The sequence below is a fragment of the Podarcis melisellensis genome, assembly GCF_964234715.1.
Source record: "Podarcis melisellensis genome assembly, chromosome: 9".
NCBI lineage: Eukaryota > Metazoa > Chordata > Lepidosauria > Squamata > Lacertidae > Podarcis > Podarcis melisellensis.
The window spans coordinates 41,736,514-41,759,575 of NC_138541.1; the positions used below are offsets into that span (position 1 = coordinate 41,736,514).

General features: G+C 40.7%; 2 long non-coding RNA genes across 3 annotated transcripts in view; both read left to right on the forward strand.

Annotated features, from left to right (window-relative positions):
• Positions 1–23,062, forward strand: part of LOC309378246 — a 221,306-nt gene that overhangs the window by 176,694 nt on the left and 21,550 nt on the right. The window lies entirely within an intron of this gene.
• Positions 55–22,205, forward strand: LOC309378291. The gene is made up of 3 exons (XR_014172003.1): positions 55–94; positions 586–657; positions 22,019–22,205. It is a non-coding gene; the product is annotated as an uncharacterized lncRNA (long non-coding RNA).

Below are 23,062 nucleotides of genomic sequence, written 5' to 3' on the forward strand. Positions count from 1 at the left end.
TCTTCTTCTTCTTCTTCTTCTTCTTCTTCTTCTTCTTCTTCTTCTTCTTCTTCAGTTTAGATTTTTGCTGCTGGCTATTAGGAAATGAGTTAAGGTAGACAAATTCCCATCCCAACCAATCACCCTTTGTATTTCTACCCTCTGAGATGCCTGGTGTATTTCTGATCCTCAGAATGCCTGTAGATTTCAGCATTGTGCATTATCTTAAAAAAGGGAATGTGGGGAAAAACAAGCCACATAATATTTTTTAATAATACTAAGAAATTAAGAAATAGAAATCAAATTAGCCTTACAGATCCTATCATTTATTGGTGCTAATACAGAGAAGAGAATTCTTATTAACATATTATATTCCAGGCTATTGGAAGCCAATACGTAAGAAACAAAGCACCTGAATAGTTAAAAAGGGAAGGCAAATCCTTGTGTCCAAATATAACAATTTTCCTGAGATGACATATTTATGTAGAAAGAATAGTTGTGCTCATTAACCATATCAGATTGCCACAAATATGTCGGATGTGATATAGCTGAGAAATCATTTGAAGGCAATTTCAGAGAAGCTGATTTGTTCAATGTTATCACTAGGCTGGAACAGAAAATGTAGAAAGCAAGGTTCCCCAATACTTGCAAGCTGATCCTATCCATGATTACTTAGAGGTAAGTGATATTATTAAATAACACTTACTCTCATGTAAGTCTGTATAGGATTGCATTCTCCCTGTATTAATTCATGCAGATAATAAATAAGTAGTATATTTGCATTTTTTTCAACTGAAGAAGGATATGAATTTCTACCTGACTTGTTTAAATTAATTTTCTTTACTGAGAATGCCATCCATTATTCTGACATGCTTTATAGCAAGTGCAAATTCTTGATTGCTGTTGCATACCAAAGGAAAGGTTTTTGCTATCTATACCCCCACCAAAGCCTACCTTTAAATATGTCAGAGGTAATTTAAATGCCATTGCCTTAGCAAGTATTCCAAGAATGTATCCAAATGAGTTTTTGGGGGGTTGCGTGTCAATGTGATGGATATGTTTATGGTGTTAATAATGGGTTTGTGCCCCCCCCCAGATATAAAAGCCTCCTTGGCCGGATTCGGAAAATATCCCTTCTGTTGTTCTCTTCACATATCTTTCTGTTAGCAGCAGTACTACAGCAGTGGAAATGCATAACTTATTACCCAGGAAGTACTGCATAGTTTCTTTATACTGTACCTTTGAGTACTCTTTGAGTACTAATCCAGCTAGTAGACATGTCCAATTGAAAACTTGATAAAATCATGTTTTCTTGGTGAAAATCTTTTTTTTCTGGTACAAAATCAAAGTTACATGGAAGCTTATCTTGCAAATAAGGAGCCATGACTTGTTGTTTGGAAATCCACAATTATCATTGTGATAATACTGAGACTTCTCTTGAGAGCCAAGAAAGACATTTCCTATTACTCAAGAAATGCAATAACTTAATTGTAGATGGTATGGGGACATTCTGCCTCTGCCTCTCTCCTTTTAGACTTTCATGCTCCTAATGGCATCTTGGTATGGTTTCTAGCAGGCCGGTGTATTCCTATCTTAATATCCCTTCCCTTGCACCTGGTTAGGCAAATGGACTGGAAGGAGACATTGTGTCCTGTCCTTTAGAAAATGAAGCATTGGTGTGGTATGTGGGCACACATTACATTGGCACATTGGCTGACATGGTGCCAGGCCACTACTCTTTTAAGTCCAGCCCACCCTAACCTGGCCCTTTTCAGAACTTTGTAGCTCTACCTGCCTATCCTATATGTTTTGCTGGTCATGTGGGAGCCCTCTATTAGCCTAATTCAGTGGAAGATTTATGATGTGGGGGGCCCCATCCACTCACCTAAATAAATATGTCTATGTAAAAATCAGGGGTATATGAGAATATGTTTCTGTGTTTGCAGTGTGCTCCCCACTCCCCAACAATCCCCACTCTAGGTCAGGCAGGAAGAAAAGGTGATGATAATAATGATAACTGTGTCCACCCCACAGAAAATGATCAGGGAACAATAAGGGAAAATATGATTAAAAATTGTGGTGATACAAATGAAGATGATAATGCTTCTGCACTGATCCACCCCACAACCAGACAAATTGGGAACAATCCAGGAAAAGATTATGCTGATGTTGCCTCAGCACTGGGTTTCATCACCCATTGAACGATGGCAATTCATATATATTTTTTATACTCCTTTTTCTCCATTAACAATTTATACTAATAACTTGGGAACCCTCAGCCTCAAGGGATCCCAATCCTGCACATAGCTAGAAATCCCTCACTGGTCTGACTACCCCGGTTGATTCCCCACTCCCTTTGGCCAACTCTGCACAGCTTCTAGAAGGGTTCTGGAAATATAGGCATGGGTGGAGATCAGTTAAATAAGTTGATCAAAGCTATAGGGCAGCGTGAACAATTAGAGGAAAAGTTAAACATTGGCAAGCATGCTGAGGCAGCTGTATGATGAAAGGAGGATCCCTAGACTTGTCATAAAGGGCTGTGTGATGCTGGTGGGGAAAGCAGATGAGACTTGCTGAGAGCACATTTCTAAAGACCTGGGGCTCCAGGAGTTAGTGAGTCAGGAAGGCCTCCCTCAACAAAAAGGTAGCCAGCTGGGCAGAACTAGGCTTTGTTGTTGTTGTTGTTTAGTCGTTTAGTCGTGTCCGACTCTTCGTGACCCCATGGACCAGAGCACGCCAGGCACTCCTGTCTTCCACTGCCTCCTGCAGTTTGGTCAAATGTCTGGCTTATTATGCCCCACCCTGCGATAGGCTCACTCATGATACACAGGTGAGTAAGAGGTGGCAAGGCTACCCCTGCCTTAAGCTATTCTGACACAGCTAGTCAGCTTATAATGTGGAGTTCAGCCTTTGCATTTGTTTGTTTGTCTGAAAACAGACAAACTAAAGTGTGTCGAAAGTGGGTTGAATGGATCTTTTGTTTCCAGGGCAGCAAAACATTCCCTCTGCCAATGCAACCCAGTCCCATCCATGTTTGCCCAGGAGAAGCTTATTCCTAAGTAAGCACCCATGGGGTTGCATCCTTGGAATTGTATGCCTGTTTCACTTAAGCTCCTTTTCTGCCCCATGACAATCTCTCCCTACACTATCCCTAATCTGAAAGTAATTATCGCAGTCATATCTTAGGCCTCTGAGCTGCTTGAATAATAATGAAAGGATCAATGTTGGCAGCGGTACCTCAGATTAAGAGGCTGATTGAGGCTTAGTTTTTCTTAATTATTGACCCAGGTTCTATAACTTGTTTCCCCCAGGTCTGAGTGGAGAAGTCCACCAGATCAGACTGGGCCTATTGGATTAAAAAAAGAAAAAGTGTGTGCTACAAAAGAAGCATATCTATTAATATGTGCAGGCAGACATACATCGTTCTCAATTTTCAAGGCTTGGCAAATGAGACTGGAAGTAATTCAATTTTTCCTGTAGCAGACAAATTAATGTTTTTAACATTCAGCTCAAGTGTAAAGCTTGCCCAATAAATAGTACAGATTGGTTCTTTATGGCTTGTTTGTTGCAGCGTTTATTGATCCTTTTTTTTTAAACCACCATACATATTCAAGGACAACATTAACAAATTAGGAAGGAGAAATATAAGTGAAAAAGTAGATCATCACTTAGCTTGTGAGTTCTTCTAATTCTTTAATATTGGTTTCTGGCTTTGTGTGACTGATTACTGTGAAAGAACCCATCAACATGGCTTTGCCTGAAGGTATTGTCTGATTAGAGTCTGGGATCTGACAAAAACGGTGTTAATGTTAGTTCCTTCATTGGCTGTGGTAGATAATTTCCTATAGTGATGGGATCCAAGATGAGTGCTTGCCAGATTGTGTGTCAGATACAGCAGTTTTCTATTTATGGGGCACTCCCACCAGCAGAAGTGGTCAACTTTCTTCTTTCACCAACAGCTGCTTGTGTGCCTCAAAATATTTTCTGGAGGATTGGGGCATGAGGAATCGTGTGACAATAGGATTTTGCTACAAAATGTATAGCATAGTTCCTGGAACTTCTCATTCCTTGGAAAAGAGGGAAGCATACTCTTAATAAACATATAAGAAGGAAATTGTTGCCACAAAAACACTGTGGCTTAAAGCTAGAACAAGTTACCAGTACAGTGGTGCCTCAGGTTACATATGCTTCAGGTTACATACACTTCAGGTTACAGACTCCGCTAACCCAGAAATAGTGCTTCAGGTTAAGAACTTTGCTTCAGGATGAGAACAGAAATCATGCTCCTGCGGTGCGGTGGCAGCAGGAGGCCTCATTAGCTAATGTGGTGCTTCAGGTTAAGAACAGTTTCAGGTTAAGTATGGACCTCCAGAACGAATTAAGTACTTAACCTGAGGTACCACGGTAGTTATGTTTAACTCCTGCCAAAATAAAGAGTAAGTTATTTGCATGACTAATTTAATCTGGGTATAATCAGAGTGCCATATGCTGTCAGAGATTGCTTGAGAAGAAGGAATATGTTTAGCAAGACACTTTCAGATGTTCTGCAAAGCAAGCTGTGCCAGATCAACAGGAAACAAAAAGCACCCATTGTAAGCTACAGAGCACTCCTATCAGTTCCCAATTTAGATACACTACAGCAGACTGTGGATGATTTAGAGCAGTATAACTGTACAATATTGTCCAAGAAGAGTCGCTGCTGTACAAAAATAAGAATTGGTTTGATGATGAATTGTACTTGTTCCACCATTTTTGCTCTATACTTTTTGCACTTTAGTGTAAAAAGAGAAAACTGGTAGGGATGCAAAAACTTTCCATCAGTTTTCATCATGGCTTCCATCTCACTTCTAAAGTGAGAATGTATGAGAAGTGATTTGACTTCTCCACCTATAAGAGAACATCTGTATTCATCCCATGCTGCTAGTGGTTTACAGTATAATAGCCCTCAGGTAACACATCATAAGCTGATTGGGTTTAGTCTGGGTCTCTCAATTACTTGCTTCATACCCTTTGAGCTTCTTCTGACAGGAAAATTTGCACCTTTGAATCTGTGGAATCATATAGCTAGATTGTCTCCATTTTCCAGAAAGCTTTGATGCTAACTTTGATAACACTATTCTCCATTATTGAAATCACATGGAAGCAGTTATATGTACACATGCTCCTGTGTGTGGCTGAGCCAGTGAATTATAGCTAGTCAAATATTTAGCTAAGACTCTGCATACTGGTGCTTGGAAAGAAGCATTGACACATTTTTGCCTATACAAATTTACACATAAAGGGAAAAAATGTAGAAGATAAGCATCAGAAACAGTGAGGTCAGTGATAGCCAAACATTCCTGCTATTGGGTAGTGGCTTTTCTCACATAGGTCTGAACATGCTGACATTTTAGGCATGCGAAAAGTCTTCTGCTTGCAGAATTCACATGTTTCTGATGATTTTCACTACATATTCTTCCATAGGGATTACTTGAGGAATAATTGCAGTGTTACACAACCTGATCCCACCTCGTGTAAACCAAGAGTACACAGATAGCATGACAAAGTGGGTTAAAATCTGTCTCAATGTTTTTTCTTGGACTGCTGATCTATAATTACTTACTTGCAAGTAGTCTCAGTACAGTGAACAGGATGATTTGTGACTTCAATCTGTGAGAAAGAGATGCACACATAAATAGCCAGATGTCAAGTAAGGATGCGTTAATCTCTGCCAGGGTCATTGCCTGACTGATGACAGGATGCTGCATGACTCATTAATGCTGTTAATAAACTATAATGTATTATCTTTGTTATCGGAGTGCATCGCATTCTGGTCTGTCTTTCCACCTTGCTGATAATGTCAGCTCTGACATTGTTCCTCATTTACATGTCACTTTCTATTCTGTTCTTCAGCTCTGACTTGATTTATAATTAAAACAATGTCATTAAGATCAACAGACTTATTGATCTTTTCACCAAATAGTTCACATGAAGTAATTATTTCATTGATTGTGATGTCCTTTCTATGTATGTTTGGCTTTCATGGAGATGCTGCCACTTTAATTTTCCCTTAGAGGGTGTTATACCATTTTTTTTTAAAACTTATCAGTATTTGGTTGTATCAAATGGTGTCACTCAGCTGACTGTAAGGCTTCCGTAAGCAAAACAGGGAAGGAAGCAGTTTTCAGTAATTCTCCCCTCCCCTGCAGCCATCCCATGCCCCATAGGAGTTAATTCCCAGGGGCTGTGGGGACTTTGGCCTCTACTATAAAATATTTGAGGGGGCTTGGCCCCCACAAAGTTGATGGGTATTCCCATTCAAATGGTGTGTGCGCACTGTATCATGGGCTCCCACAATATTTTATTCAAGTTGGCACTCCTGCCATACCCCACTAAAAGTGCTTTAGATGTCTCCCTCAAACCTGTGGAGCGGATATGGAAGTTGTGAAAGGGCTGCAGGAAAATGGGTGAGTCACTGAAAATTGCTCCTTTGTGATGACGGAAGCCTTACTACCACTTTTAGGATTCAATCCATTAGGAAGTAATTATGCGATTGCTATCTTCTTTCAAGGTCTTTTTGTAGACAGTGCAGTACGTTAATGCAACATGACTTCATTTAAACTCATTTTCACTTTGGTAAATTGGTTTTTGTTTTGTTTCACATCTAAAATTGTTTTCTCACTCCCTCAAATTTTCTTGAAAAGCCTCATTTCTGAATTTTGATAGTGAATAGTCTCAAAACTTTACCTACATATTTGGACATCTGTATTCAGCAAAATTTTAATTCAAGGATTTTGTATCAGCTAACATTTGACAATTATCTTAGATGTAGTCATTGACATTTGACAGTATTTGACAAAGTATATTCCTTGGTATAGGATTTAGTAAGTTTTATCTTAGGTTCACTCAGATTCTAATCTATAAACCCCAATTTTCACTTGAAATTTTGTAAAATAATGGGCAGAATCTAGCGTTGCATGAGCCATCATGAAGGGGAAGATACCACCTTATTTTGCTCTGCTTGCAAGGTGCTTTCCACTCAGTCTTCAAAGATTTCTATTTTCTACTGCAGCCGCAAGGGGGAAAAAATAGATTGACTTGAAGCTATAGCCCAGGAGGCTGAAATGGGGAGGAGATGGCAGGAAATCCCCATTGCATGAGTTAATTTCCATTCATAGAACTCGGGGCCATATTGGCTGTAAGTCCTGGAAGACCTCTTCCTTGCCTTGCAGGTCTTTTTTCATCTAGCCTGGGAAGGCAGGGCCCTGAATGGCTTGAGCTACATATGCTGAGGCTGCTGAACAGACTCTTGGGCTGGGATGTTGTATTGGGGGTTTTGTTGGTGGGAGTTGTTGCTGTTGTTGTTTTTGTTTTAGATATTGCCATTTATGTCGAAATTGTTCAGTTTGGTTGTGCATTTGTTGTTGTTTTATTTATTGCTTTATGCCTACTTTCGTTCCGTTGCCATTATGTATTATTTTCATGTTGTAAGCTATCTTGAGCATGGTTTGAACTGTGGAAAGGCAGCATGCAAATGAACTTACATATGAATGGATCAAATCCCTTGTTTTAGCTAATTGGGCTAATTGTCAGGTTCCATGGTAGCTATGCACTTGTCAAAGAATGGTAGAGCTTTCATGTTGATGATTCTGCTGAGAGCACCATTTGAGAATAAATGCTTTCAAAAACTTCCCATACTTCAGAGGCATCTTCTGTCACTGGAGTATCATTTCTCTAAAAAAGAAAATGAATTTGGAGAAGGGAAAGGTGTTTTTATTTTTGAATGGAAACCATAGCTTTTATTTGCTTTTCTTATTTCTCAGCAACGCATTTGACAAACACTTCTTTTGCAGGCTTTTGTCAGTAGCAAGCAGAAGGCATGCCATATTCCACTGCGCACAAGAATAGGGTTGGTCTTTTCATTAGTATTCCTGGAACAGGTCAGTGTAAATATGTCAAGATGTTGTTGTAGTCTAATCAAATGATCATGCTGCACTAGCAGAACTGCTGAAGGGTCAAAAATGTACATATAGCCAACTCTACAAATGTCATCTTTACAAAGCAGCTGCAGGACATGTTGTGTATCTTTCTGTTCCTGTTCCTGCCCCCCCTTTTATTTTCTTTAACTCTCCACCAGTTCTATTCATTGGCTTGGATCTTAAGATTCTTTTGCATGAATGAGAGGTACTTCTGTTCACATAGGAATGGTTGATTTTCACATATCCCCCCCTTATCTGCAGTCCTCCCAACACAAAAGTTGAATTTTGGGAGCTGAGAAAACCCTGCTTTGCAAGTGTTAAACCATTTGATAAGTAGAACAAGTGTTAGGATCCAAGACAATTCATTTTTTTAAAAAATGAATATATGCTCTAACAACAAACAAAAGGTTAGGGAAAGTTAATCTCAAATGGCTTAGAGAAACTGCCATCATATTATGATCATTTTGTCTTTTGACAATATGCATGTCCCATTTAAGGTTGTGATATATTATATTATATGACAATGCACAGAACTTAAGGTTGGATGTAATACAAGAATTCTACAACAGAAACAGCAAAAAAGTGCAATGCTGGATAAAGTGCAAATTCTGTTAATATATATATATGCTCAACCCATGTCAAATACTGTACATGACTTCTTACTGCTAGACTGCTAAGGGGCTTTTATACTTGCTTCTACACCGATTGGAATACATGTAAAATGCCCATCCATGTTATTCTTCCTTACAGTGTTTTCCTTATCACCACCTTATCAAGTATTTGGATCAGAGTAGGAGCAGCCATGGAAGTAGCAGCAGGCCTACCAGTCTAGGGACAAGGGTGGCTTGTGTTCAACATGTGTTGAACTGATCCAGTTTGAGTGTCACAAATCTGATCCCACCATTGCCAGTCAAATAGAAAACTTCTGTAACAGCCCTGGAGTTTTGCTTTGAGAAACAGGAGCAGCAATATTGTTGTGGGTTTCTGGTGTGCTGATTCATATTCTATTTTTATATATATATAGTGCAATAAAGTGAAGTTGGTATTAAACTGGATTCCTGATCACTGCAGAAGCAACTTCCTAATGCTTCACTTTAAAGCAAAAGAGCAGGTACAGTGTTTGCTCTAAGCCCATCTTTAGACACTTAATTGACTATGATGAACCTTGTTCTAAATTTTGTTCAATTTTTTTTAAAAAAATCACAACCTTTTTATTGGCATCAAAATTAAAAACACATAATTTTAGCAAATGGCAGTGTATACAGTGTATACAAGCTACCCTTGTTTTTTGTAGGAATGGTCCTCATATCGGGGTTTCACTCTGGGGCTGGATCCAGAGAGATTTAAGGGGAGCATCATGGAGACAGTAGGGCCCACCAAGCTGGATCTGTCTGTGTGGCTGGATCTGTCAGTCTTTTCTGAATTTCCCACAATGCCACTTTACTTAATGCTCGCTCTGGGACATTGTGGAAAATTTAAATGGTTGCTTCCAGCCATCATTTGCAGTTCTGCCACAACCACTACTGCTGATTAAACTCATGTTTTAAACTGGTCTTGAAGAAAAACCACTAAGACATCACCATAAGTAGCCTGTGATTTGCATTTTCAAAAATTACACATGCTATTATCAAATTGCTGAAATTGGCACCTTTCCATTTCTCTCTCAGTCTCAAGAGGATAATGAGGATCCTATGATTAGACAGTTCAATTGGAAAACATACTTTCACTGAACAATAGGTTTGCATTCGAACAATGTTTCCTCGCTGTGATCTTACTACAAAGGAGTTTGAGACTTTGCATCTTATACAGCTTTACAAGATAGCTTTGCATCTTATACTGCTTTAACCCTAATCTGGCATTTGATCTGCATCTTGTTTCTTCCATTATTTGCCTTCTCAATGTGGAGCTAATGGCTGTAAGCCATTACTGTAGCTACTTTCTCTGTCTTTCAGATTACAGAATGTATGTGCCTATGGGCTTTTCCTAGGTATGTTGAGAAACAAATAGAAACAAAAGGTATACTTATTAGAGCTCATGTCGTCAACCTTTTTGGACTGGTGAGCAAATTTCAGATTTTGAAAGAGCACTGTGGGTGCCATATACAACATGGCTGCCGTGGAGATCTGGCATAACTCAAAATGGCTTCCATGGAAGCATGATAAAATTAGAGTGAGTATGATACCTAATTTCAGATTTCAACAAGGCTCTTAAACTTGTTTAGTCAATCAGGTAATTTCATTTATATTTTAACATTGATTCCGTTAACATTTGTTCGGTGGCACAAATGCGTTGGGCATTCTCTGAACCTATGGCCTTTGTCCTCATTGTTCCTACAACATATTTGCACAGGAACCTGATGGAGGAGTAGTTGCCAGCTGCTGGGAAAAATATGTATCAGCTAGTTCTGTTTCTCAGATCCACACTTACTTTTCTTCTGCTCTTTCCAGGTACTTTAAAGCTCTGTGGCCAAGTGCCCTGTTTTGTTTTTTGCTCTGGTGCTTTCCCAGAAAAACCCACTCTTTGAAGCTCAGTTGGAGCAAATGACAATCTATGGAAACCCCTAATTAATATTTGTTCCAGTTGAACGCTAAAGAGAGGGTTTTCATGGGAAAGGCTCTGCGGCAGCAAAACAAACAAACAAATACAAGCTGTTTTAAGCACAGACCTGGTCCTGGAAAGATTGGGGCAAAAGGTATGTATGGATAAGCCCTCAGGGTATATGTGAACAGACATCAGTATGCATCTACAAGTCAGCCTCCAATAACTTTGTACCCTCCCAATGATTTGGACTATAACTTTCATCACCCCTGACATTTGGCCATAGTAGCTAGATTGGGAAAGGCTGCAGTATGTGAATGGCATGGAGTAAAGTTTAAGTGTATTGGTACTGGAGGGAATGCATGTGTGCATAGTAGCATAGAGTCCCCTTTCAACACAATCTAGCCTAGTAAAGGTTCCCATATAGCCTGGTTCAATTCTTGGAGTGTTGAATACGGAAAGTTCCTACCAAAGTGTTTCTGCTAAATATCTAACTTAGAAATTGTACGTTTGTTTGCTTCTTCCACATGTTTCCAGCTATTGCCATGAGGCTAGTGGAAAGCAAACAGTTCTCAGGAAGAATTCCACCGCACACACAAGCCAGTCAATTTTAAGACTATATCTCTAGGCACTTGAAGTGCCACTGTGTGTTTTTCAGGGAAGTAAATGAAGCCTGTTTCCTGATTACCCTAAGGTAATTTTGATGCACTGTCCAGGTTAGCTGTATTTCAGTACCAATCCAACACTACTTGTTTGTTTGGTTACTGTGTGAAATTTATTTACCTAATGAAATCCCACTCCTATTCAGCATGTTTCCCCCTCTAGTATAGTGCTTCTTTGCTCAAGGTAATAGAATGAATGAGTGGTTCAGAGTAAGGATTAGCATTCAGAGCCTTCCCAGCCCTCTGTTCTCTTCTGTAATCATTCTACAGCCACATTGACTTCTGGTCCTAATAGCACTTTGAATATTTTTCTCTGTAGGTATGCCTCAAGTGGCATAACTTTGCACTGAAACAACACTCTAATGAACAGAAAGTCAATGAAGGAACAAAGGAGTAATATGTAATGCAGTGCTTGGACCAGCTTATACTGGTGTAAGGGAATATGAGTTGGCCATTTTTATTGCCTTGCTTAACTTCTCATATTGTTCACTGTAAGATAAGGATAGAGAACTTTTGGCCTCCAGATGTTGGACATCAACTACCATCAGCATGGCCAGGGGTCAGGGAAGATGGGTGTTGTAGTCCGACACCATCTGGAGGGACAGTTTCCCCATCCCTGCAGCAAGAAATTGTGTTGATGTATACAGGAAGAGGTGCTTATTGGTAGAGGTGTCAACAAAATGCAGTGGTGAAAATGTCATCCTAACCTACTTCACAAGGCCATAGCAAGCATAAAGTGTGGGAAAACCCATAAAGCACAGAACCCTGGATTTCTTGGAAGAAGGTAGGGTCAGAAAAGTAACCAAGAATAACACATCCTGCCACTTGGCACCACAGTAAAATGGCCCTCTTCCAACTGGGAAAAGTAAGTTGATTCTGAGAAATAATATACGTTTTGCCTCAGCCTAATATTTTACTTTCCAATTGAAGCTTAATATATCAAAATGGAATCTCAGAGAAAAGCAGCTGCCCATGCAGTCCTCCTTAAGAGAATGGGATCCAATGATTCTTAAAAGCCTGTAGGGAGGCTAGAGAATAAGCAATAAAACTTAAAAGCAAGCTCCACAATAATAATTCTTAACAAAGGATAGAGGGCCAAACAGAACAGTTAAGATAATTTATGGCACAAATGTCTATAAAAAAGCCATTAAAGACAGATAAAGAATTCAAGGCAGTGACTCAGAGCTATCCTAACAGAAACATTAAATAATTGCCTCCTCTGCAAGAGACGATATGAACTTCTGGAAGTGAAACAGTGTAAGCATTAAATCCTAAGCTAGAACATGTTAATATTGAGAGCCCCTAAAAGCATTCCTTCAAATATTAATGCTGGTGTAGAGAAATCAGGATTGGGACACCATAAACTCAAAGACCAAATTCACCAAATATATTCATATAAAATGCAACAAACAAGAGGTAAGACTAAAGCAGGTCTAAACAGTGGCGTAGCGTGGGTTGTCAGCACCCAGGGCAAGGCAAGTAATTTGCGCCCCCTAACCCGGTAGGGGCAGAGAGCTGCGAGTGCGAGCACGCCCCCCCCTGATGTTGCGCCCGGTGCGGCCGGCCCCCCCCCTGCACCCCCCACGCTACGCCACTGGGTCTAAACCTTCATTACTTATTAAACTGCTTATTTATTATTATTTCTTTATAACATTTGTACCTTGGTCTTCAGCTGCAAAGTGGCTTTACACAAAATCAGTTAAAATTGTCCTACAGGTTTACAATCTAAAGGACATGGCACAGAACGGAAAGCAACCAGGGAGGGATGAGGAAAAATGCCAATTTAGAAACAATTCTTAAAATTAAATAGCAGTTCTTAAGGACTAGCATGGAATGGGAACTGTTCAGAGGCTGATGGAGCAGGTCTGTCAGCAGAATGGGTAGAATGGACCTTCTTCCCATCTCTCTCACTGAGGCAGCTCTTCTGTGTTTCTTCATGTGGAGGCTGCCATTGTGTGGTAAGCTGGTCATGTGATGTGGTTTCCTACGCCTATTGGATTCTTTCCCCCAAATCTTTTTTTTTATAATAATATTTATTAAAGTTTTGTTTAAACAATAAAAAACATACAAAGTACCATACAAATTTCCAATATCCACATTTCATTCTCTTCATTGGACTTCCTCACAGCTCTTGTTCCTGCATTCCAAACTCTTAAATTTTACCAGCAATTTATTAACTTGTTTCAATTCATATAATGTAATTTTCCAATATTAAATCTCAAATTTTAGAAAATTTAAATCACACTTTTTAAGACTTAGTTTTAACATAGTATTTATCCAAAATTTGTCTTTACTTTTAATTGCATTTAGATTCATGTTCCTTATAACTAATTTGTTGGAGCCATGTTGTTACTAGTCTTACATCCTTCTTAACATTCATACAATTTACAATGTTTTTGTAGATAGTCCTTAAATTTCTTCCAGCCCTCCTCCACCAGTTCTTCTCCCAGGTCTCGAATTCTGCCAGTCATTTCCGCCAGTTCCATATAGTCCATCAGTTGCATCTGCCATTCTTCCAATGTGGGCAAATCTTGGGTTTTCCAGTATTTAGCAATAAGTATCCTTGCTTCTTTCCCCCAAATCAATGCAAAGCTTACTTTTAAGATGTTTGCACTGCCATTGAGAGAAATGCTGCATTCATATGGATGGTGACCCCATGCTTCAAAAATAGGGAGCAATGTGTTTGCTGTATCACGTATGAATAAGGGTTCCATGTTCAACAACTAGCTTGGTGTTCATACCTCAATACAATCTACACTTAATGCCTCTCTTGTAAGCCCATCTGAGTTAGTGTCTGGATAGCTCACTTTCCTAACTAAAAGGGTGGGAAAACTGTAGTTTTCTGGTGGTTGTTTGAATAAAACTCCCATTATGCCTGTCCACTGGCCATGCTGGCTGGGACTGGTGAAAATTGAAACCCAACAACCAATGGAGGGTCACAGGTTCCCATGTGCCTTATTAGAATTATTCTCCTGCTTTGTTTGTGTTGCTTAGGGTCTTGTGTGGAATTCAGATATTAACACTTTATTTGGTTCTCTATCCATATAAATATTTTTCTCCTTTTCCATTCCAATTGTATATTTTTTTGTAAACACAGAGAGAATCATATTCACATGCATCTCACAAATCTAGAATTTGCTATATAGGTATATGAATTTTACCAAACGTTTAGGAGATGCGTACATAGCTTTAAGTGGGTTGTATAAGTAGATGCATTCTCAGCATTTTCCTGATATATGAATATATGCTGGGACTGAACTTGACTTTCAGAACAAGCCTTGTAATTTATATGCTCACAATTTTCAACTTGACTATGGTTCAGCTCTGATTTCACGCTGCCACGGCCGTGTGCTTAATGTGAAATTTATGGCTTTAAGCATACTTGACTGTGTGCCTGATTGTGGCCTATGTGCTCCTTTATACTGAGGTGGGGAACCTGTGGTCCTTCAGATGTTGATGGAGCTCAGCACCAATCAGCCTCCTTAGTCAGCATGACTAATGATCAGGAATGGTCCGAGCTGTAGTCTTGCAATACCCAGAGGTTCCCCACTCCTGCTTTATATAATGTTATCTTCAACCACAGATAAAGTCTGAAGATTTGTGCTGCTCTGGATTGCACAACTGGGGACCCACTAAGCTGAATGCTGCCCACCAGCTACAAACTGCGTCCTGCCAGTTGCTTGACAACACTCTCCTGTTCCATTTTTGCAGCCCTAGGCAAGCACCCAAACCAAGAAGGTCTGCCTGCAGCCAGTGGAACAGTATTCAGCTGGCATACCCGATGAAAATAGGGACATCCCATTCCATAATGATAATTTTACTATTTATACTGCACACATCTTACTGGGTTGCCCCAGCCACTCTGGGCAGCTTCCAACATATATAAAAACATAATAAAACATAAAACATTTTTTTTAAAAAACTTCCCTATACAGGATTGCCTTCAGATGGCTTAGGGGTTGGATAACTCCATACCCTACAACATTTTCCAATGAAAATAGGGACATCCTCAAGAAAAGCGGGACATTCTGGGATCAAAACAGAAACCACGACGGCTTCTCTAAATCAGGGACATCCTTGGAAAATAGGGACACTTGGAGGGTCTGAGCTGGGTGTGTCAGAAGTGGTTCAGAACACAAAAAGAGCTTGCTGGATCAGGCATTCTGCTCTCATGGTGGCCACCCAGATGCCAAACCCTTAAGCAGGACCTGAACACAAGAGAACTCTTCCCTCTTGTGCTTTCCAGCAACTGATATTCAGAGCACTGTGCCCTCTGATTTTGGAGTCAGGACATAGCTATCAAGGCTAGTAACCATTGACAGTCTTCTCTTCCATAAATTTCTCCAATCCTCTTCTACTGCCATCCAAGTTGGTTGCCATCACTGTCTCCTGTAGGAACAAGTTCCATAGTTTAACTATGTGCTATATGAAGAAGTACTTTCTTTTACCTGTCCTGAATTTTCGAGCATTCAGCTTCATTTTATATCCATGAATTCTAGTGTGCTGAGAGAGACAGAATAACTTTCCTCTGTCTTCTTTCTGCACCCCAGGCATAATTTCATAAACATCATTGATTATTTAATTTCTATACTGCCTAATATATTAAAACTATCTCTAAGTGGTTGTACAGAAAACTGGAGCAACAGCAGACGACTTAAACAAAATATTATAAAAATACACCAATGCTCCATAAATGCAAAGTTACCAATATCTAAAAATCAATTATTTTCCTTCTGGCACACCCTCCCTCTCAGCCTCTGGGTTCTCACGCAGGGTCCAAACAAACTCTCAGCTCACCCACAAAAATCTCACAATGAGAAGAGTTCCTGGAAACAGCAGATAACACCCACGTCTCTCACTCTAGACTTGCTTGTTATAGGCAGGGGTGGGTGGTATGTCCCCATGCTGTGTTCCATTCAGCTGAACTCTCCACACCTAGTTACAAGTACAGAAGGTTTGTTGAGTTTCCCAGAGTGTACAAAGGATGGGGAAAAGGCCTGCCTCCACTCACAGGTCTTCCTTCAGTCTCTGTCCTCTCCACCTCCTCTAGGTACTTCTATCACATCATCTCTCACTAGCCATTTCTCTACAACAGAATGGTTTAGACCCGTGGTTCCCAACATGAGGCACATGCTCCACAGGGAGGCAATTTGATTTTTAAGGTGGGCAATTTGGAAGTTTGTTTAGACTAAGTTACCGTATTTTTCCCTCTATAACACGCAGATTTTTTCTCCTAAAAAGGAAGGGGAAATGTCTGTGCGTGTTATAGAGCGAATGTGTGGTCCCTGGAGCCGAAAAATCATGCAAAAATCAAATCGCGGCGCTTCACGGAGAAGGGAAAACTGAAAAGAGGAAGTGGCTGCTTTCCTGCATTCTGCCTCAGGGTCTTACTGCCCACCCTCCTCTGTTTCGTTGCTGTGTTTGCTGAAAAGGAACAAAGAGCAGGGAAAGCCCCTCCCCTCCAGGCAAGCTCCGGTGCTGCTGGGGGAGAGGGAGAGAGAGGGGGGAAGGGAGAGAGAGGGGGGAGGGGGAGGGAGAGAGAGGGAGGGAGGGAGGGAGGGAGAGAGAGAGAGAGAGAGAGAGAGAGAGAGAGGGAGAGAGAGAGAGATGGCTGGCTTGGGTGGGGGGAAACTTTTGCCTTTCTTTCCTCCAACCCGTTAAATCCCTCTCCTGCATTCCTCCCCTCCAGGCAAGAAGAGGGGAAAGTGTCGTCTCTGTGCTCCGGTACTGCTGGGGGAGAGGGAGAGAGAGGGGGAGGGGGAGAGAGGGAGGGAGGGAGGGAGGGGGAGAGAGAGAGAGAGAGAGAGATGGCTGGCTTGGGTGGGGGAAAACTTTTGCCTTTCTTTCCTCCAACCCGTTAAATCCCTCTCCTGCATTCTTAGCCAGCTGCTTCTCTGCACACCCCTCTAATGTCCCTTCTTTGTTTTTCCTTCGCTCCCCACTTAAAATGTGGTTACAAAGCATAGATCCACATGGATCCTCAGGATCCTTGCATTGGGTCACCCCAAATTCACCATCAGATCACATAGCATGTCCATGGCTACAGCCTGCCCCCCCCCAAAAAAATCACGCACCCACTGTTGCCTGGGGCTGCAATGGTGCAAAAACATGGTTAAAAAGCATGGATCCACATGGATCCTCAGGATCTTTGCATTGGGTCACCCCAAATTCACCATCAGATCACATAGCATGTCCATGGCTACAGCCTGCACCAAAAAAATCATGCACCCACTGTTGCCTGGGGCTGCAATGGTGCAAAAATGTGGTTACAAAGCATGGATCCACAGGGATTCTCAGGATCCTTGCATTGAATCACTCCCAAATTCACCATCAGATCACATAGCATGTCCATGGCTACAGTCTGCACCAAAAAAATCACGCACCCACTGTTGCCTGGGGCTGCAATGGTGCAAAAACGTGGTTACAAAGCATGGATCCACAGGAATTCTCAGGATTTTGGCATTGGGTCACCCCAAATTCACCATCAGATCACATGTCTGTGGCCACAGCATGAAGCCCAAAAATGATACATCCACTGTTTCATTCAGAATGTTTTTTCCCTTGTTTTCCTCCTCTAAAAACAATGTGCGTGTTATAGTCAGGTGCGTGTTATAGAGCGAAAAATACGGTAATGGCCTTTTAGGCTTCCTCCACATGAATAGAAGTTCACCTTTTGAATAATAAGAATTGCATGTCACAGGGGGGCATCAGGATTTTAGAGATTCTTAGGTGGGCCATGGTCAAAAGAAGGTTGGGAACCACTGGTCTAGACTTATTTCAAGTGAACCTTATGGCCAGCAGCAAATGAACATTTGGTTTTACCTTAGCTTACTCTCACACGTTTGTAACATTTGAAAAAAAACAATGAAAAGGGACCCATATGCATAATCAGTTTGCTTCCAAGCTTATCTTGCCATTATGAAAGGAAAATAAAATTGCCTTTCTTTGCTGTCACATTTTCCCCACCCTTCACGTCAAACTCCAAATACTTTCCCCCACAGATGAAGGTTGCAATTGTATGCACTATAAATTACTGTAGTCAATCTGCCTGGAAATTCTGTTAGAAAGGTGCAGAACAAGGTTAGAGGTTCTGCCTAGCTGTCACAGTGTAATCATTTCAAAAGAAAACTCAGACACGTTATTAGCAATGATCTGCCTTCAGCTGATCAAACATCATGACATTGTATCACAACTTTAACATAGTTTTATAGTTTGTAAATCATATCTTATCCACCTCGTGATTGTATTTCAGGCAGCCTAATCCTATGGATCAACTTCAGCTGCAAAAGCACCCGCTATACTTTAAACGGCAAAAGATGCACTCACAACTATTTCGCAGGATGCTAAACACTTTACACTCATAATAAAGCATAGCTATACAGCTATGCCTTGAGGCTGAAGAGTAGACCCTTTAGCACACAAGGCTCGGATTGTGTCCAGTCACCAGTGTCCAAAATGTGGAAAAGAGCACTGTGAAATAAGCTTGAGACAGACACATTGTGCACAAATGCATAACAGCAGTAGATTTCTAAACCAGTCGCCTTAGGAGCTGAGTAAGAATTTTCTGCCTGCTAAGCAGTCAAAACAAAAAAAAATTCTTCCAGTAGCACCTTAAAGACCAACTAAGTTAGTTCTTGGTATGAGCTTTCGTGTGCATGCACACTTCTTCAGATGCTAAGCAGTGTGTCACAGATTTTTTTTTTTTAGTTTTTCTCCACCTACTCTGCACCGTTTCTGTTCAGTTGTTGGTTTCATTAGTGAGGGTTGTTGTTAAATAGGTCAATAGGCCACATTTTGGCAGGTATGTGTGGGAATCCAACAAGAAGGGTAAGTTTAAGTGAGCACCCTTGGGTGCCTTTAGGGTGAAATGTGAGTCCTAAGAGTTGCCTGTTGATATAGTAAGGATCACTTTTGGAGCCAATTTGTGAGGCCCCTGGCATGGAGGGGATGGGTCAGGAAGGCCTCTCTGCTCACCCAAATGTGTGGGGGGTAAGAGGGAGGGATGGAGCAGGTGCCCCCCTTTTTTCAGAGCAAGGTTAGGGTTTGCCCAGATTGACATTTTACTAGATGCTTTGCACAGAGTGTCATTTAACAGATCCTCAGTTACAATTTGAATAAAAGTGCTCTATGTTTAAACCCACTTCACCTTGTGTCACATCTTCTTTCCATTGCTTTGGTCACATTGGGGGGATTTATAGAGCTTCTTATCCGACAGAGATTATTGCAACAGTGCAAGCTCATTTGCATGATCAGAGCAATGAAGTTGAGCCTTAGCCCAAGTTGAGTTATTTCTCCCAGTTTTTAATTATTTATTCATTTGATGACATTTGTCTTCTTCTTCTTCTTCTTCTCTCACGTAAAATCTCTAAATGCTTTACATAGTAATAAGGATCTAAATTTCATTTTAGTTCAGGGTCTATTTAGAAGCTCCAGAGTCCATAGGTTTCATGTTTGGGTTGCAAAAGTGTACACATTTACCTAGGAGTAGGTCCTACTGTATCCATTGGAACTTATTTCTCAGTAGATATGTATAGGATTGCTTCTTTAGTTGGGCTTGTAAAAAGCACACCCTATTTTGAAACTCCCCTGAGCTGTCAAAGGTTGTGCAGTGTTAAGAGATATAATACCCCAAGGGCCTTATTTACATGCTGAGTTTGGCATAGGAACCTCTGGATCACAGCCTACAGTTCACATCCCTAAAATAATTTATGTTTTTATAATCACCATTTATTTTTATGGCTGCTTGATACTAGGGCCTAATCATCTGAGCAGAGTGAAGACGATGAACAGCTTTGTGACGGTTTATACTGAAAATCTGCTAATTTATTCTCTGTATGGGTTTTGCTTCCAAAAAGTGTCTTTTCACATAAGATTAACACTTCTGAATTCTTTGGGAGAACAGGTGTTGGGATTCACTTATAACTTTGCAAACTTGGTGTGATGCTTCCAATGCTACAGGCTTGGCAACTTTGCCTTGTGAAGAAAAGAAACCAAGGCACACAGTGCCACATAATTACACAATCGTTTACAATGCGATGTAAAACCTGACAAACAAACATAGATGCACACTTGGAAGGGGAAGATAGAAATCCAGCAAGTTAATTTATGGAACCCAGTATTGGAATCCAGCGATACCATTTTCACCAGTACAAACCTCATTGCCTCTGGATAAGAGCAGGATGGTGTAAGCAATATGGTTGCTGGTTACCAGCTATACCAATATTTTCTCCCTAGTATAAACAATTAATTGATCACAACCATCATGTTTGTGTTGCTTCCACAAGCAAAATATGAATTAGTAAGAACAGAAGAACAGCTCTGCTGGATCAAGGCAAAAGGCCTAATTCAGCACCCTGTACTTACAACAGCCAAGTAGATGCAAATGGAAAGCCCACAAGAATGACCTAAGTGCAACAGCATTGGCCCCTCTGTGGTTTCTAGCAACTGTTATTTGGAGGCATGCTGCTTCTGACAGTAAAGAGAAAACCTGGCCATTATGACTAGTATTCATTGACAGCCTTACCATGTGGCTTATGTCTCAGAGGACAATGTTTCTTGTTGCTGTGCTTCATAGCCACACATTAGCCATGCAAAAGAGTTCAGAAACATTTCCTTATGTTTTAATTTAACCATAGCTTATTGTGTCATATGAACCCAACAAACTGACCAGCCTTAACTATGATGTGTTGAAGCAAGCCAACTTCAAACCATAATTTAAGAAGCTGGTGTGTTTCAACAAAACAAAGGTAAGATTTACCACCATTTAGGGTTATGCTGGCCACATGACCCAGAAACTATATGCCGGCTCCCTCAGCCAATAAAGCGAGATGAGCGCCGCAACCCCAGAGTCATCCGTGACTGGACCTAACGGTCAGGGGTCCCTTTACCCTTTACCTTTAGGGTTATGAAGTAATGCTAAACCATGGTTAATCTAAGATGGAAGTGGAAGCTTCTGATCTCCTCATGGCTGCATCTGCACTAGATAAGGAGAGGGGAGGAGAGCATGCAAGCCCAAAGCAGTATGCTTGCATGTATGAAACAGACCTCATCTTTTTTTTATCACTATTTGGTTTAGGAGCTGATTAGATTGTAGCAGGCAAAATTAACAGCCATAATTCTAACATGGTGCAGCTGTGCCTCAAAGCACCACGCTAAAAATATTTAATGGTGTAACTATTTTAGGTAAAGGTACCCCTGCCCATACGGGCCAGTCTTGCCAGACTCTAGGGTTGTGCGCTCATCTCACTCTATAGGCTGGGAGCCAGCGCTGTCCGCAGACACTTCCAGGTCACTTGGCCAGCGTGACAAGCTGCATCTGGCGAGTCAGCGCAGCACACAGAACGCCGTTTACCTTCCCGCTGGTAAGCGGTCCCTATTTATCTACTTGCACCCGGGGGTGCTTTTGAACTGCTAGGTTGGCAGGCGCTGGGACCGAACGACGGGAGCGCACCCCGCCGCGGGGATTCGAACCGCCGACCATGCGATCGGCAAGTCCTAGGCGCTAAGGTTTTACCCACAGCGCGCCACCCGTGTCCCTGTAACTATTTTAAAGAGGCTCAAATATCTTTTTTCCATTCCATAGAAGCATGCATTTTGTTTTTGCCATGATGAAGTTTTGTTCATTTAACTTCCTCTAACATACCACTCCATTTAGCAATTGGAGAAATATATAAATCACATTCACTCTAGGTGAATTCTTTTAATAACTGTGATGATCTTATCTTGTACACGTGTCTAGGAGTGGACTTTTCTCCTAGCCACTGCAAAATTACTATTGTCAGTGTTGTTAATATTTGTTGGGTTTTCCAATAAGGGAGGCATGATAAAAAGCATTCTGAAAGGATACTATTTCGTTTCTTGTATCTTTCTCCACTACTGCAGGTTTTAAAATATGCCGACATTAAGAAGATTAAGTATAGAAAGTGAAAGCTAACTAACCGAAAATTAATTGAACATTTATAAGATGCACACTTCTTCATTTGTGCTTCAGTGGTGGAAGATTGGTGGCTTGTTCCTTCAACAGTGAGATGGGAAAATAAATCACATAATTTTCAGAACATTTTGATTTTATCGTTTGGGGAATTATCAGCGTCATTTATAGGATGCCTCTGGCATGATTTATTATATGATTCTACAAATAATGTTTAACAGAGCAATAAAATCACATAGTTTAACACTAAGGTGACCTTCATTTAGAATGTGCAAGTGAAAAAAGAAATCCATTCTTCTTGCTATTAAGGTTCATGTACATCATCATAATCATTTTCATTTAACAGTTGTGCCTTGTCTCAAAACAATGCTTCAAATGCAGTGTCATATATCTGGAACAACTAGCCTCTGGAAATATTTCAAGAGATGTGACAGTAGTATTTGGGTGCATCTACTATATTAGACTGCTGCATATCCTATACACACAGACACCCCAACCGCCAGGAAGGATGCGATAAAAAGCAGGTAAGAGCCTTTGGGATATGGTGGATGGCATATCAGACTAGGACTAGGAAGAAATCCCTGCTAAGTGTTGAAGATCACAATATGACCTTGGGCCAGTCTCTTCCTAAGCTCCCTGACAGGAATATTGTCACTCTGAGCATTTTGGAATAGGGTTTGTCAGAGTTTGGTACACACATTGAAGCTCTATGCAGAAAGAAATAGCTTGTTAAGACTCCTGCTTGATAGTATAAGGAAAACCTAAGGATTATTACTCATGACAAACAAAGCCATTTTAAGTGTAGGTTTTACATGTGGCCAACATGGAGCCAAGATGTTAACACTATCACATGCTAGCTCATGCTGACTAATCTTGGAGGAAAAGCAAGAAGGAAGAAAAGCCTGTGTAAAGAATCTAGTAATCAACAAATAGTTATGGAGGAATTAGCAAGGAGGAAAAACAGGTTGCTGTTCTGTCTATCACCACTCACTGTT